General features: G+C 33.7%; 1 pseudogene; it reads left to right on the plus strand.

Moving 5' to 3' along the window:
• The window catches only part of LOC110107518, a 114011-nt pseudogene that overhangs the window by 84576 nt on the left and 16448 nt on the right, over positions 1-12987 (plus strand).

Consider the following 12987-nt stretch of genomic DNA (forward strand, 5'->3'; position numbering starts at 1 on the left):
CTGAGAATCGCCCTGGATACGAGCTGGCCGATATTTCGTCCTGCAGAAACTTAAGGTTTTTGACTGGATCGTCCTGGCCGATCCTGCGATCGTCCAGGACGATATGATCGTATCAATCATCCTTAATTACTCCCTTGAATTCCTGATCAATTAAGGCATAATTTGTGAATATCGTCCAGGCCGATCAATGATCATCCTGACCGATAATTTAAAAATACAGTATATCTTAATTGTCTATGGCGGCAACTTCTTTCTATTTTGAGCTTATCATCCTGACCAATACACGTATCGTCTAGGCCGATATATTAATGACGGCTGCCTTAATTAAGAATTCTTATTTAGACTTTTTGTTTTAAGACTGATCGTCCTGGACGATATAAAAATCATCCTGGCCGATATTAGTAAAAACAGAAATTCTAAGACTCTCAAGTGTGTGTGTGTGTAGGGCTACTTAGCATCAGTCTCTTTGACCATTACCAATAGACTCAAGAAGAGAAAAATAAAGTACAAACCGACTCAACCCTAGATCTACGCAATCTTGAACTGGCTTCATCTGTTCGTCCAATTTTTTATTCCTAAAAAGTTAGAAGCAACAAGCAGTCCAAGAGAATCAACAGTGTTTGTCAATCATCAAAACAAAAGTCATGAAAATAGATTTGCAACAGATCTTCTTGACAGATCTTCTTCACAAGAAATCTAGAAGGAAGAGAGAAAAGAGTGAAGTAATCACAAACCAAGAGTAAAGACTCTTACCTTTGAGTACTAAGTGAAACCTTCACGCTCCAATGGCAAGAAATCTCCTTCAAACACTCTCTCACACTCTCTTCTTGACTCTTCTTTTAATAGGCATGAAGATCAATAGGAAAAAAGATTAAGTGGCAGTTTAGTTTGGACTATTTATAGGAAAGACACAAAAAACCATCCAAATGCAAATTTTCAAGTCAATACGCATTGGATCGTCCCGTACGATCATGGATCGTCATAAAAGATTTTAAATAAATGCGTTGGAAATGAACCCAATATATAAGGGTACGAAATGACTTCGTACACACACATCATCCCGTATGAACTAGGTTCGTCCAGTACGAACGGTTATTCCATAAGTCAGTTCCCAAAAACTGCAGAATGTCACTAAAATTTTAGAGTCGGTTCACTTCATCCTGGGACTAATATGGGTTCGTCCGGAAAAAATTTTTCCATAGAGCAACTTGTCCCGGGATGAATACACTTCATCCTAGATGAAAATACTCCAGAGAGCAACTCGTCCTGGAATGAATACACTTCGTCTGAATGAACATTTTCTAGAGAATATTTCATCCTGGGACGAATATACTTCATCTTGGACGATCAGGACTTAGAAAAATTTTCTTCAATTCTTGTTCGTTCCATTGCTCTTATGAAGAGATAACTGACTTGATCGTCCCATACGAACTATGTTCATCCCGTACGATCAGTTCAAAATTTTTAAGATCTCCTAAAGTGTGTGTGTGTATTCACTCAATTACAATCACTTCCTCTCAAACTTATTTCAAAGAAAAATACAAGTTTTAAATACACACAGTATCTCATGCTAAATTTAATTTGAAGACTTTATAGTCTAGAGCTTGATTTTCCTAAAATGTTAGTACACACAAGAGTAAAAATAACTCTTCCAAAAAGTGTTAGGAGATAATTACATATAAAATAATAATATTTGAAATCATCAAAACTATACAAGTTGCAAGAATATAAAACATGCAAATAGCAACTCTCTTAAAACTCTCCCCCTTTTTGATGATGGCAAAACAATTATTGTTTGTATAATTTCAAATTCTAAGAATCTCCTAAACTCCTCCTGAATTGATGAACACGTAAAAATAAGGAGGCATTGAACAAACAAAAAACAAAATAAACACACCTCATACACAAAATACAAAACAAAAACAAACATACATATAATATGAATCAAACAATAACATGAAGCAAACAATTTCTCCCCCCTTTTGACAAAAGCAAAAAGTGAAGAAGAAAAGACTTGAAATGTAAGTAGACCTATGAAAATCATTTGATAATTCAATCTTGAAAGTGATTGAAATAAGTTATGCAATTAAAATTAAAACATTAAGTAAATTATAGTAATTCATAGAATTTAAAAAGAGATATAACATTGATAATAAAAAGAATATATCAAAAATATGAGTCAATTTAGACACTAAGATAGAGAAAATCATTACAAAAAGGATGAATAAAAAATTTGTATATTTTAAATTTAAATATGAAATATAAATGTACAGTAGATCAATTTGAATTAAGAGATTAAATAGATAATAGAAAGTAATAACTACTACATGTGACGCTTTGCACATCTTTTTCATATTTGTGGCACATTTTTGTGGATTTTTTTACTTGTGGGCTTATTTTGTGCCACTTTTTCAACTTGTGAACCATTGCACATTTCTTTTGATTTTTGTATATTTGTATATTTTTCAAGAATAATTTGAATCTTTCTAAAATCATTAATAAAAAATTTCAAATTTTTGTAAGTGCATAAATATTTATTGAAAAGTGAAATACAAAATAAAAAAAAATTACAGTTGCAATAATAATATTAGACATTAATGTACTCTAAATAAGAGACATGAAATTGACAATCTTAATAACATCAAGTTATAAGCAAAACTTAAATTAAAAAAAAATAGATTTTTTAATGAATTTAATTTGAACTTGCATTTCAAAGTATAGCACTATTAAGATCAAAAATCTAATGATTATCATAAAGGCTAACACACATTTCAAAAACATTAAAGCCAAAACACAAGAAGATATATTGATATAAATATGAAGATATTATAATCTAAGCTCAGGATATCTCAATATAAAAATAAAACATCTAAGGAAAAGAAATTACAACAAACTTACTTAAAACAATAACTAACACACAAACTACAGAAAAAACATAAAATCAAGTACAACTATCACTGAGAAGGACCCTGATCTGGAGGAGGAGGAGGGGGTACAACACCAAAGATGTTAAAGTAAGTACTCATCATAAGCACATTGGTACTGATATCATTCATCTGGTCCCTCATAAAACTCATGTCATGCTGATAATGTGCTTTATGCTGCTGAAGATGAGTCTCAATTTGATCAAAACGTTGATCAAGATGAGCCTTTAAGCGATCAAATCTTTAAACCAAACCCTGATAATTTTGTTCATTGGTGGGTGTAGGTGCAGCTTCATGTTCTTCCTTAGTATCACTAATGACATGTGCTTTTCTTGGTTCTTCTTTGAAGATTGCTCTAAATGATTCGTCGTTGTAGTAGAGCGGTTCTTCAAACTCTTGATCAGGATGAACCAAATTGTATTTCTTATACATAATGTAGGTAACAAGATGTCCTAAGGCGATGTTCTTCTTTCTCTTATGCTCTATAAGACCAATTTTAGACAGCCCATAAAGATAGTCAAGGATAAGTTGGGCTTCATCTATAGGTTCTTTAGTCATGATCAAGAAGGTCACCTTAAAAAGAAGAGGAGTAATGTTGATCCTATCACCAGCTTTAGGAGTTTTAGAAGTTTTAAGAACATGCTGGATGATACGAGCATTACAAACTAGACCAAATACTTTAGCCACATGTTCGTTTAAATTGTTTGCTCTAATCACATTATTAATTTCATACCATTCATAATCATGAGTGTTGATCAAGTGATGAGCTCTAGCTCCCTCTGTCCTTAAATTCAAAAAGGCTCTTAAGTCAGCCTTGGTGATTTCAACTTTTTGTTTAAAGACAAAAAAATGGATTATAGAATGGTCAAAATTAAAGGACATGTTGGCGAGGAAGTAGTGAAAGGTTTCTTTAATAGATAGATGTGTGTAAGGATAAAACCAAACTGTGTTGAAGCAAATAAGTTCATCACCTGAAAGATAAGTTATTCTTGGATTAAGATTCTGGAGGGTGTGATCTTTGATGAGACAAATCTAGGAAAAGATTCCTCTTTTGCTTTGGAAAGGAAGTTCTCAGAAGAATTTCTATGTAGTTTCTTAGCCAAAACCTTTTGTCTCTTACTTGAACTTGTCATTTGAAAAAAGATCTAAAGTACGAAAGAGATTGAAAGTGAAGTTTAGAGTGTCACTGATGAGTTCAAAAGCCCTTTTATTTATTCAAAATGACATGTTCATACCAGACGAAAAAAGTTTATCTCGTACGAACTTTTTGATTCGTCCCATATGAAAAAAAAAAATCATATGGATGAACCAATGTGTCAAATTGAAATGGTTTTCGCAATCAACACAACTTACGAAGCATCCTTTCGTACAGACTTTTGACCAGACTGATCGTACAGACGAATACGTGTTCATCCTGGGATGATCAGTACTTCTGATCATTTTAAAGGCAGATTAATTCGTCCCCTACATCAAACCTACACGTGTTTGTCCGGACGAACCAAAGGTTCGTACGTACGAAGTTAGTATTAAAAACTACCTTATCCATTCAACTGCTTTATTCATTTGTCCCGTCGCTTGAAAAACATCTCATCCCGGATGATTGTTACGATCGTACAAGCGAAGTGACAATTAAAAACTGAAAATTGCAAGCAAACTGTTCAAAATCCGATAGTTAGAAACACTACACAAATCATCCCATACGAAAAAAATTCATCCCGGATGATGGACACTAAAAAATTTAAAATCATGCACTCAATTAAAACTAAAACACAAACACACCAAAAAAGAAACTCACTAAAAAACAAAGAACACAATTACAAAATAAAGAAAATCACACAAACAAGTTTACAAACACAAAAACACACAAAAATATTAACTAGAAAAACAAACATCAATGTTGCAAAAACATTTTTAATTAAGCATTCAAATCAATCACACCAAGCCTTATTCTTAAAGGACTGAAAGTATCAAAGGTTAAAGGTTTTGTAAAAATGTCTGCAAGTTGATTTTCAGTAGAAACATGAGTGAGTTCAATTTCTCCTTTGGATACATGATCCCTTATGAAATGATGCCTTATGTCTATATATTTGGTTCTTCAAGGTTGAATATGATTTTTAGAAATACAAATAGTACTAGTTTTATCACAATAAATTGGAATAATGCCTATAGTTAATCCTAAATCAATTAATTATTTTTTTAACCAAAGTACTTGTGCCACACAACTTTCTAATGCAATGTATTCAGCTTATGCAGTAGATATAGCTACTAAATTTTGTTTTCTACTGGACCAAGAGACTAGAGAATTTCCAATAAATTGACATGTTTCAGAAGTGCTCTTTCTATCCACCCTTTAACCTGCAAAGTCAGAATCTGACTAACCAATTATTTTAAATGAAGAGCTAAACTTAAGAAACCAAATTCCTTAGTTCTGAGTTCGTAACAGATATCTTAAAATCCTTTTCACTACTGTCAAATGTGATTCTTTTGGATCTAATTGAAATCTAGCACATCAACAAACACTAAACATGATATCGGGTCGGCTAGCAGTCAAGTAAAGTAAAGATCAAATTATCCCTCTAAATTTCTTTTGATCAACAAATTTTCCTTTAGGGTCCTTATCCAACTGAACTGAGAAACTCATTGGTGTACTAATAGGTTTAGCATTATCCATTTTATATTTTTTGAGGGTGTCCATAACATACTTTGCTAACTAAGAAATGTACCTTCCTCAATTTGCTTAATGCTAAATCCTAGAAAGTAACTTAAATCTCCCATTAGACTCATCTCAAATTCACTAATTATTTTAAAAAAATCATCACAAAGATTTTTATTTGAAATCCAAAAATGATATCATCCACATAAATTTGAACAATGAGTATATCATTTTCACATTTCTTTAAAAAGAGAGTTGTATCCTAACTTTCTTTTTTAAAAGATCTTTCAAGTAAGAAGGTGCTCAACCTCTCACACCAAGCCCCAGGTGCCTGTTTCAATCCATATAATACCTTTTTTAACTTGAAAATATGGTTTAGGTATTTAGAATTTTCAAAACCTGGTGGTTGTTCTATAAAAACACCTTCTTGAATTACCTCATTTTAAAAGGCACTTTTTATATCCATTTGATACAATTTGAATCCTCTAAAATAGGCAAAAGCTAGCAAAACCCTAATTGCTTCAAGTCTAGCTACTGGGGCAAAAGTCTTCTCAAAATCAATCCCTTCAATCTAATTATACCCCTTAACAACTAATCTAGCCTTATTTCTAATGACAACTCCTAAGTCATTCATTTTATTTTTAAATATCTACTTAGTTCCAACTACACTTTGATCCTTTGGCCTTGTAGTTAATTCCCAAACTTTATTTTTTACAAATTGATTCAACTCTTCTTGCATGGCCAAAATCCAAAATTCATCCGACAGTGCTTGATTAATATTTGTGGGTTATATAGTTAAAATAAAGGCTGAATGATTGACTTCTTTGTTTAATCCATGCCTAGTCCTTACACTCTCACTAGGTTTACATATAATTAATTCCCTTGGGTAGTCTTTAAAAAATCTCAAATCTCTAGGCAGAGGGTTTTCTATCTTCAAATTTTCTTCCACATTTTCTTCTAAATTCATTTTATCAATCTTTTGGGAGTTAATCTCAATCTCATATTCTATATCATTTGGCTCTTCCAAAATTCCAGATTCATCAAATACAACATGTGTGGTCTCCTCAATTACCAAGGTTCTTCTATTGAATACTCTATAAGATTTTCCAACACTTGAGTATCCAACAAAAATTTCTTCATTTGATTTTGGATCAAATTTTTCTAAGGTAGATTTTCCATTATTATGAATGAACACATTGCACCCAAAAACATGCAAATGAGATAAATTAGGTGTTCTTACTTTTAGCAACTCATATGGTATTTTATTTAATTTAGATATCACATTCACCCTATTCAGAACATAACATGTAGTGCTAACTGCCTCAGCTCAAAAATATTTAGGAAGTGAGTATTCTGCCAACATTGCTCGGGCGGCTTCTATTAATATTTTGTTTTTCCTTTTGACTACTCCATTCTACTGAGGGGTTCTAGGTGCAAAAAGTTGTGATTAATTCTTTTCTCCTTATAAAATTCCTCAAATCTCTCATTTTCAAATTCTCCTCCATGATCACTTTGTATAGAAATAATTTCACACCCAAGTTTTCCTTAAATCTAAGTCAAAAAATTTCTAAATTCCTCAAATAATTCACTCTTATGAAATAGAAATCTAACACATGTGAATCTTGAGTAATTATCCATAATCACAAATCCGTATACCTTCCCTCCAAGACTCACAGTTCCAACTTATCCAAAAAGTTCCATATGCAAAATCTCCAATGGTTTACTAGTTCTAAGATCTTTATTAGACTGAAAAGAGGACTTCACTTGATTTCCTAATTGACATGCATCACAAAGGGGGTCCTGAGTAAAGTTTAGTTTTGGTATACCTCTCACTAAGTTCTTTTAGGTAATCCTCCTAAGGTTTTTCATGCTAGAATGATAAAGTCTCCTATGCCAAAGCCATGACTCATTAGATACAATTTTCAAACAAAAAATAGTTGGAGATTGAATATAATTCAAGTCTAGCATATAAACATTATTTACCCTTTTTTCATTCAAAACATCTTCACCGTTTAGGCTTAATATGTAGCTAGTAGGAAAAAATTTCATACAATATCCTTTATCACATAGCTGGCTTATACTTAACAGGTTATACTTTAAGCCTTCTACTAATAACACATTCTCAATATAAAATTTATTAAGATTTTCAATCATACATGATCCAACCACCTTCCTTGTGGTGTTATCTCCAAGTGTAACATTGCCTCCACTTCTGACTTCCAGCGATATGAATTGTGCAATATCTCCAGTCATATGCTTTGAGCATCCGCTGTCCAGGTACCATATGCTCTCACGAGGTCTTGTGTGAGAGCGATCCTACAAAATTATTAAATATTAGACCTAGAAACCCAAACAAGTTTGGGTTCTCCTTTTAGCAATTTATATTCAGATGCATGGATGATATGTCTAAGTTTATGCATCTTAGGTCTCCACACCAAATAAGTTTTTATCTTCAAAGTACAGGTGTGAGCTATATGTCCAAACAATCCACAATTATTACATTTGACTTTTGAAAATGGATTTCTAAGTCTTCTACAATTCATCAGTCTATTTAGGGATTGCATAAATTTAGGATATAGAATATGATTAGTAAAATCTTCAAGTTTAGGGAGTATCCTATTATCCTCGAGAGATTTTATCGTTAATTTGTAAAATGAATTCATATCTTCCAAATTTTTACTTGTATAATTTGATCTATAAATTTTGTTCTCCAATTCATCCTTAAAATTTTTAAAATCTTTTTCAAGTTCAACATAGGATGATTTTAAATTTTCATGTTTTTTATTCAAGTCATTAAACTCATCAAGTAATTTCATGTGGTTGTCTTCAATTAAATCATGATCTTTCCTAATGATTTCATGTTCCTTTTGTAATTCTTCAAACTCTAAACTTAAACTAAAATGCATTTTCTTTATTTTCCTATATGCATCATGCATGTGATCAGAAACTTTAAAAAATTCATCATAGATTAAGTCACATACCTCTTCTTGATCTAACTGATCAAGACTATCAGCTATTAAGCACAGATTAGTGACTTCCTCTTCCTTCTTAGTCTCTGATGAATCTGAAGCTGGGTCCTCCCAGAAAGCTCTTTGAAACTACTTTTTTCCCTTCTTTATAATTGGTTTCTCCTCTACCATCTCCTTGCTAGGAGTGGCTTTGAGTTTTGGGAAGTCAGTCTTGATATGACCAGGTTTCCTGCACTCATAGCAAATCACATCATTTGAAACCTTGGCATTTCTATTAAATTTACCTCTATTCCAATGCTAGCGTCTCTTCTGCTTCCTCTTTAGAAAGCTTCTGAATTCTCTAGTCATCAATGCGATGTCGTCTTCTTCCTTAGGTTGTGAGTGTTCACTCTACGACTCTTCCACTTTTAGTATTATGTTCTTCTCCCTTCATGGTTCACCTGCATCAATCTTTCTTTGGCTAACTCCTTGCTCGTAAGCAATTAGCAAACCAAGAAGAATATAAATAGAATAATATTTAGATCTTTAGACTCTGTAATTGTAGTAATTTTAGCATCATAAGCAGTAGAAAAACAATGAAGCATCTTATTAACTATTTCAGCATTCGTTAGTTCCCTACCTAGTGCATGTAAAGAGGTGACTATTTGTGTGAATCTTATGCATATATCAGAAATGGATTCATTTAGTTTCATGTTAAACAGTTCATAATCATGCAACAAGATATTAAGTCAAGATTGCTTAACCTCATTAGTCCCCTCATAAGTTATACGAAGTCTATCCCATATGTCCTTTCCACTTTTGCAAGTACAAACCCATATGTAGTCTTCTGATTTTAAAGAACAAAAGAAACTATTCAAGTATTTGGCATTTAATTGTGCTAAGTCACATTCTTCTGCTGTCCAGTCTACAAAAGGTGTTTCAACTCTAACTCCGTCAATTAGTCTAGTTGGTTTTGTATACCCTTCCTGAACTAAGATTCACATACGATAATGAAGTGACTGTAAAAATGTAGACATGCGTGTTTTCCAAAAATTAAAAGGTACATTGTCGAACAGTGGAGGTCTAGTTATAGAGTAACCCTCAGGTGTATTTCGATTTCCAAATGTAGCCATCTACGTTAATCAAAAAGTAGTCTAAACTTTTAATTTTGAAACAAAGCTCTGATACCACTTATTGAAACTCGTTCACTATGAATTAGGCTGTTAAACCTAAGCTTATGTCCCACGGCTAACCAAGAGGGGGGGTGAATTGGTAATTAAAAAAAATTAACCCTCTTTTTAAATTAGGAAACGAAAATAAAACTTTAGTGAATTTTTCTAAAAAATATTTTTCAACCATAGTTTTAAAACTAAAAACACAAAAATAAAAAGAAGCGAAAAAAAATAAAAACATGAGATTTATAGTGGTTCGGTCAAAACCAGACCTACATCCACTCCCCGGAGGCACCCTCTGAGTATTGCACTAATACCACTAGTGACTCTCCTTTTGCATCCACAGCAAGGCGGAGAAGACTTTACAAACTCTCTTTCCACCACTACCCGGTACGGTCGAGTGCCATCGTCCTTTTACACTATCTCCAGTGTTGGTAGAGAACCGTCGTCCTTTTACACTCTCCTTGTTTGGGCAGAGAACCCTTCGTCTTTTCACACTCTCCTAATGTGGGCAGAGAACCCTTTATCCTTTCACACTCTCCTAGTGTGGGAAGAGAACCCTCCATCCTTTCACACTCTCCTATTGTGGGTAGAGAACCCTTCATCCTTTCACACTCTCCTAGTATGGGCAGAGAACAGTCATACTTTTACACTCTCCTAGTTTGGACAGAGAACTCTTCGTCCTTTCACACTCTCCTAGTGTGGGAATAGAACCCTTCATCCTTTCACACTCTCCTCATGTGGGTAGAGAACCCTCCATCCTTTCACACTCTCCTAGTGTGGGCAGAGAACCCTTCATCCTTTCACACTCTCTCAGTATGGGCAAAGAACCCTCCGTCCTTTCACACTCTCCTAGTATGGGCAGAGAACCCTTCACCTTTCACACTCTCCAAGTGTGGGTAGAGAACCCTCGGTTGTTCACATTCTTCAAGTGTCGACAGAGAACCGGATCTCCTTGACAGATTTTCATCACAAGAAATCTAGAATGAAGAGAGAAAATAGTGAAGTAATCACAAACCAAGAGTAAAGACTCTTACCTTTGAGTACCCAAGTGAAACCTTCACGCTCCAATGGCAAGAAATCTACTTCAAATACTCTCTCACACTCTCTCCTTGACTCTTCTTTCAATAGGAATGAAGATCAGTAGGAAAAAAGATTATGTGGCAATTTAGTTTGGACTATTTATAGGAAAGCCACAAATAACCATCCAAAAACTTCAAATTTTCAAGTCAATATGCATTGGGTCGTCCCGTACGATTGTGGATCGTCTTGGATGATTTTACTTAAATGCATTGGAAACGAACCTAATATATATGTGTACGAAATGACTTCGTACACACACATCATCCCGTACAAACTAGGTTCATCCAGTAAAACCGTTATTCCTTAAGTCAGTTCCCAAAAATTGTAGAACGTCACTAAAATTTCAAAGTCGGTTCACTACATCCTGGGACGAATATGGGTTCTTCCGGATGGAATTTTTCTAGAGAGCAACTCATCCCGGGATGAATACACTTCATCTTAGACAAAAATATTCTAGAGAGCAACTCGTCCTGCAACGAATACACTTCGTCTGAACGAAAATTTTCTAGAGAATATTTCGTCCTAGGATGAATACACTTTGTCCTGGACGATCAGGACTTAGAAAAATTTTCTTCAATTCCTATTCGTTCCATTCCTCTTACGAAGAGATAACTGATCTGATCGTCCCGTATGAACTATGTTCGTCTCGTACGATCAGTACAATTTTTTTAAGATCTCCTAAAGTGTGTGTGTGTATTCACTTAATTATAATCACCCTCTCTCAAACTTAATTCAAAGAAAAATACAAGTTTTAAATACACACAGTATCTCATGCTGAATTTGATTTGAAGTCTTTGTAGTCTGGAGTTTGATTATCTTAAAATGTTAGTACACACAAGAGCAAAAATAACTCTTCCAAAAAGCATTAGGAGATAACTTCACATAAAACAATAATATTTGAAATCTTCAAAATTATACAAGTTATAAGAATGCAAAACATGCAAATAGCAGCTCTCTTAACATGGGGCGCTGAGGAAGATATCATAGTGTTTGAGATCCTATAAGCGAGAGTGGTGATAAGGGAAGCATAGTCGACAAAATAAATGGAATGGATACCTTGGAAAGATTTGCATCTTGTGGTATCCAGGTGGCATCATGTTGGCCATAATATGTAGAGAAAGAATTGACAAACAATGAGCCAGGCTAAAGTAACAAGGGCTCTTCCTTAAGTGTTGAGGCTAGATAAGGCATGTGTCAATGCCCTGAAAGGAAAGCATACTGCCAGAGAAGTGCAAACATTGAGCGCATGAGCGAACAAGGGAATCACGATCAAAGAGCGAGTAAATGCAAATATTGTGTGCAAGCATAAATAGATAAAGGAGAAGGGAAAAGCCAGAAAGTTGTCCAATAACAATGACCTTATAAAGCTTATTGAACCATGTAAGAAGACTTTGTTTTAATTCATATGTGACTGTTTAAAAGTTATAAAATTTTTAACCCCTTAAGCAACATTCCTAGAAGGTTACTCCATATATATTTTTGAAAAGTTCACCATTAAGAAAACATTGCTCACATTCATTTGGCTTAAAGCTCTCCCTTTATTAATGGTCACAAATAAAAGGAGGTGAATAAATTTTGGTGGATCCACCATAATAAAGGCCTTAAAATAGTCAATGCCATGAATCTATTGGTGTCCTTTTTTCCATTAGTAGGGCTTTGTATCAGTTGATAGTGTTTCATAATAAAGCTCAATCATGAAAACCAACCATTGAGAGTTTGGTTTGTCACTAATAGTTAAGAAAATTGAATCACGGCTATATGCTTGAGTCCTCATTTCAATATCCATTGTGTTTCCCAGTTAAGATTGACTAGTTCTTGATGTCTTGGATAAAAATAGTAGAGGGAGACAAAATTTAATGGTGAAACCTGGAGAATAAATTAAGGGATTGAAATATTGTATTAGGTGGTAAGTAAATTATCTTATACCTTTCTTCATAGCAAGTAAGATGGACATGGAGATTTAAAGTTGTTCGTTTCAGCAAATGGTCAGCGGTTAATGTTTATGCATATTGATGTACTTATAAGGTTAACGCATGCATGGATACTCATCCTAGAATGATAATAGTGATGTTGGCATGTGCAGTAGTTTAAGATGCTATTTTCTATGTTACAATTGTCGCCTACTTTAGTTATATACTTAAAAGCGACGGAGTTTATATCAAGATTTATTGCACTGTGAAATGAACCAAATAATCATAGGGATACTA

Source organism: Dendrobium catenatum, unplaced genomic scaffold, assembly GCF_001605985.2.
Source record: "Dendrobium catenatum unplaced genomic scaffold, ASM160598v2 fragScaff_scaffold_231, whole genome shotgun sequence".
Taxonomy (NCBI): Eukaryota; Viridiplantae; Streptophyta; class Magnoliopsida; order Asparagales; family Orchidaceae; genus Dendrobium; species Dendrobium catenatum.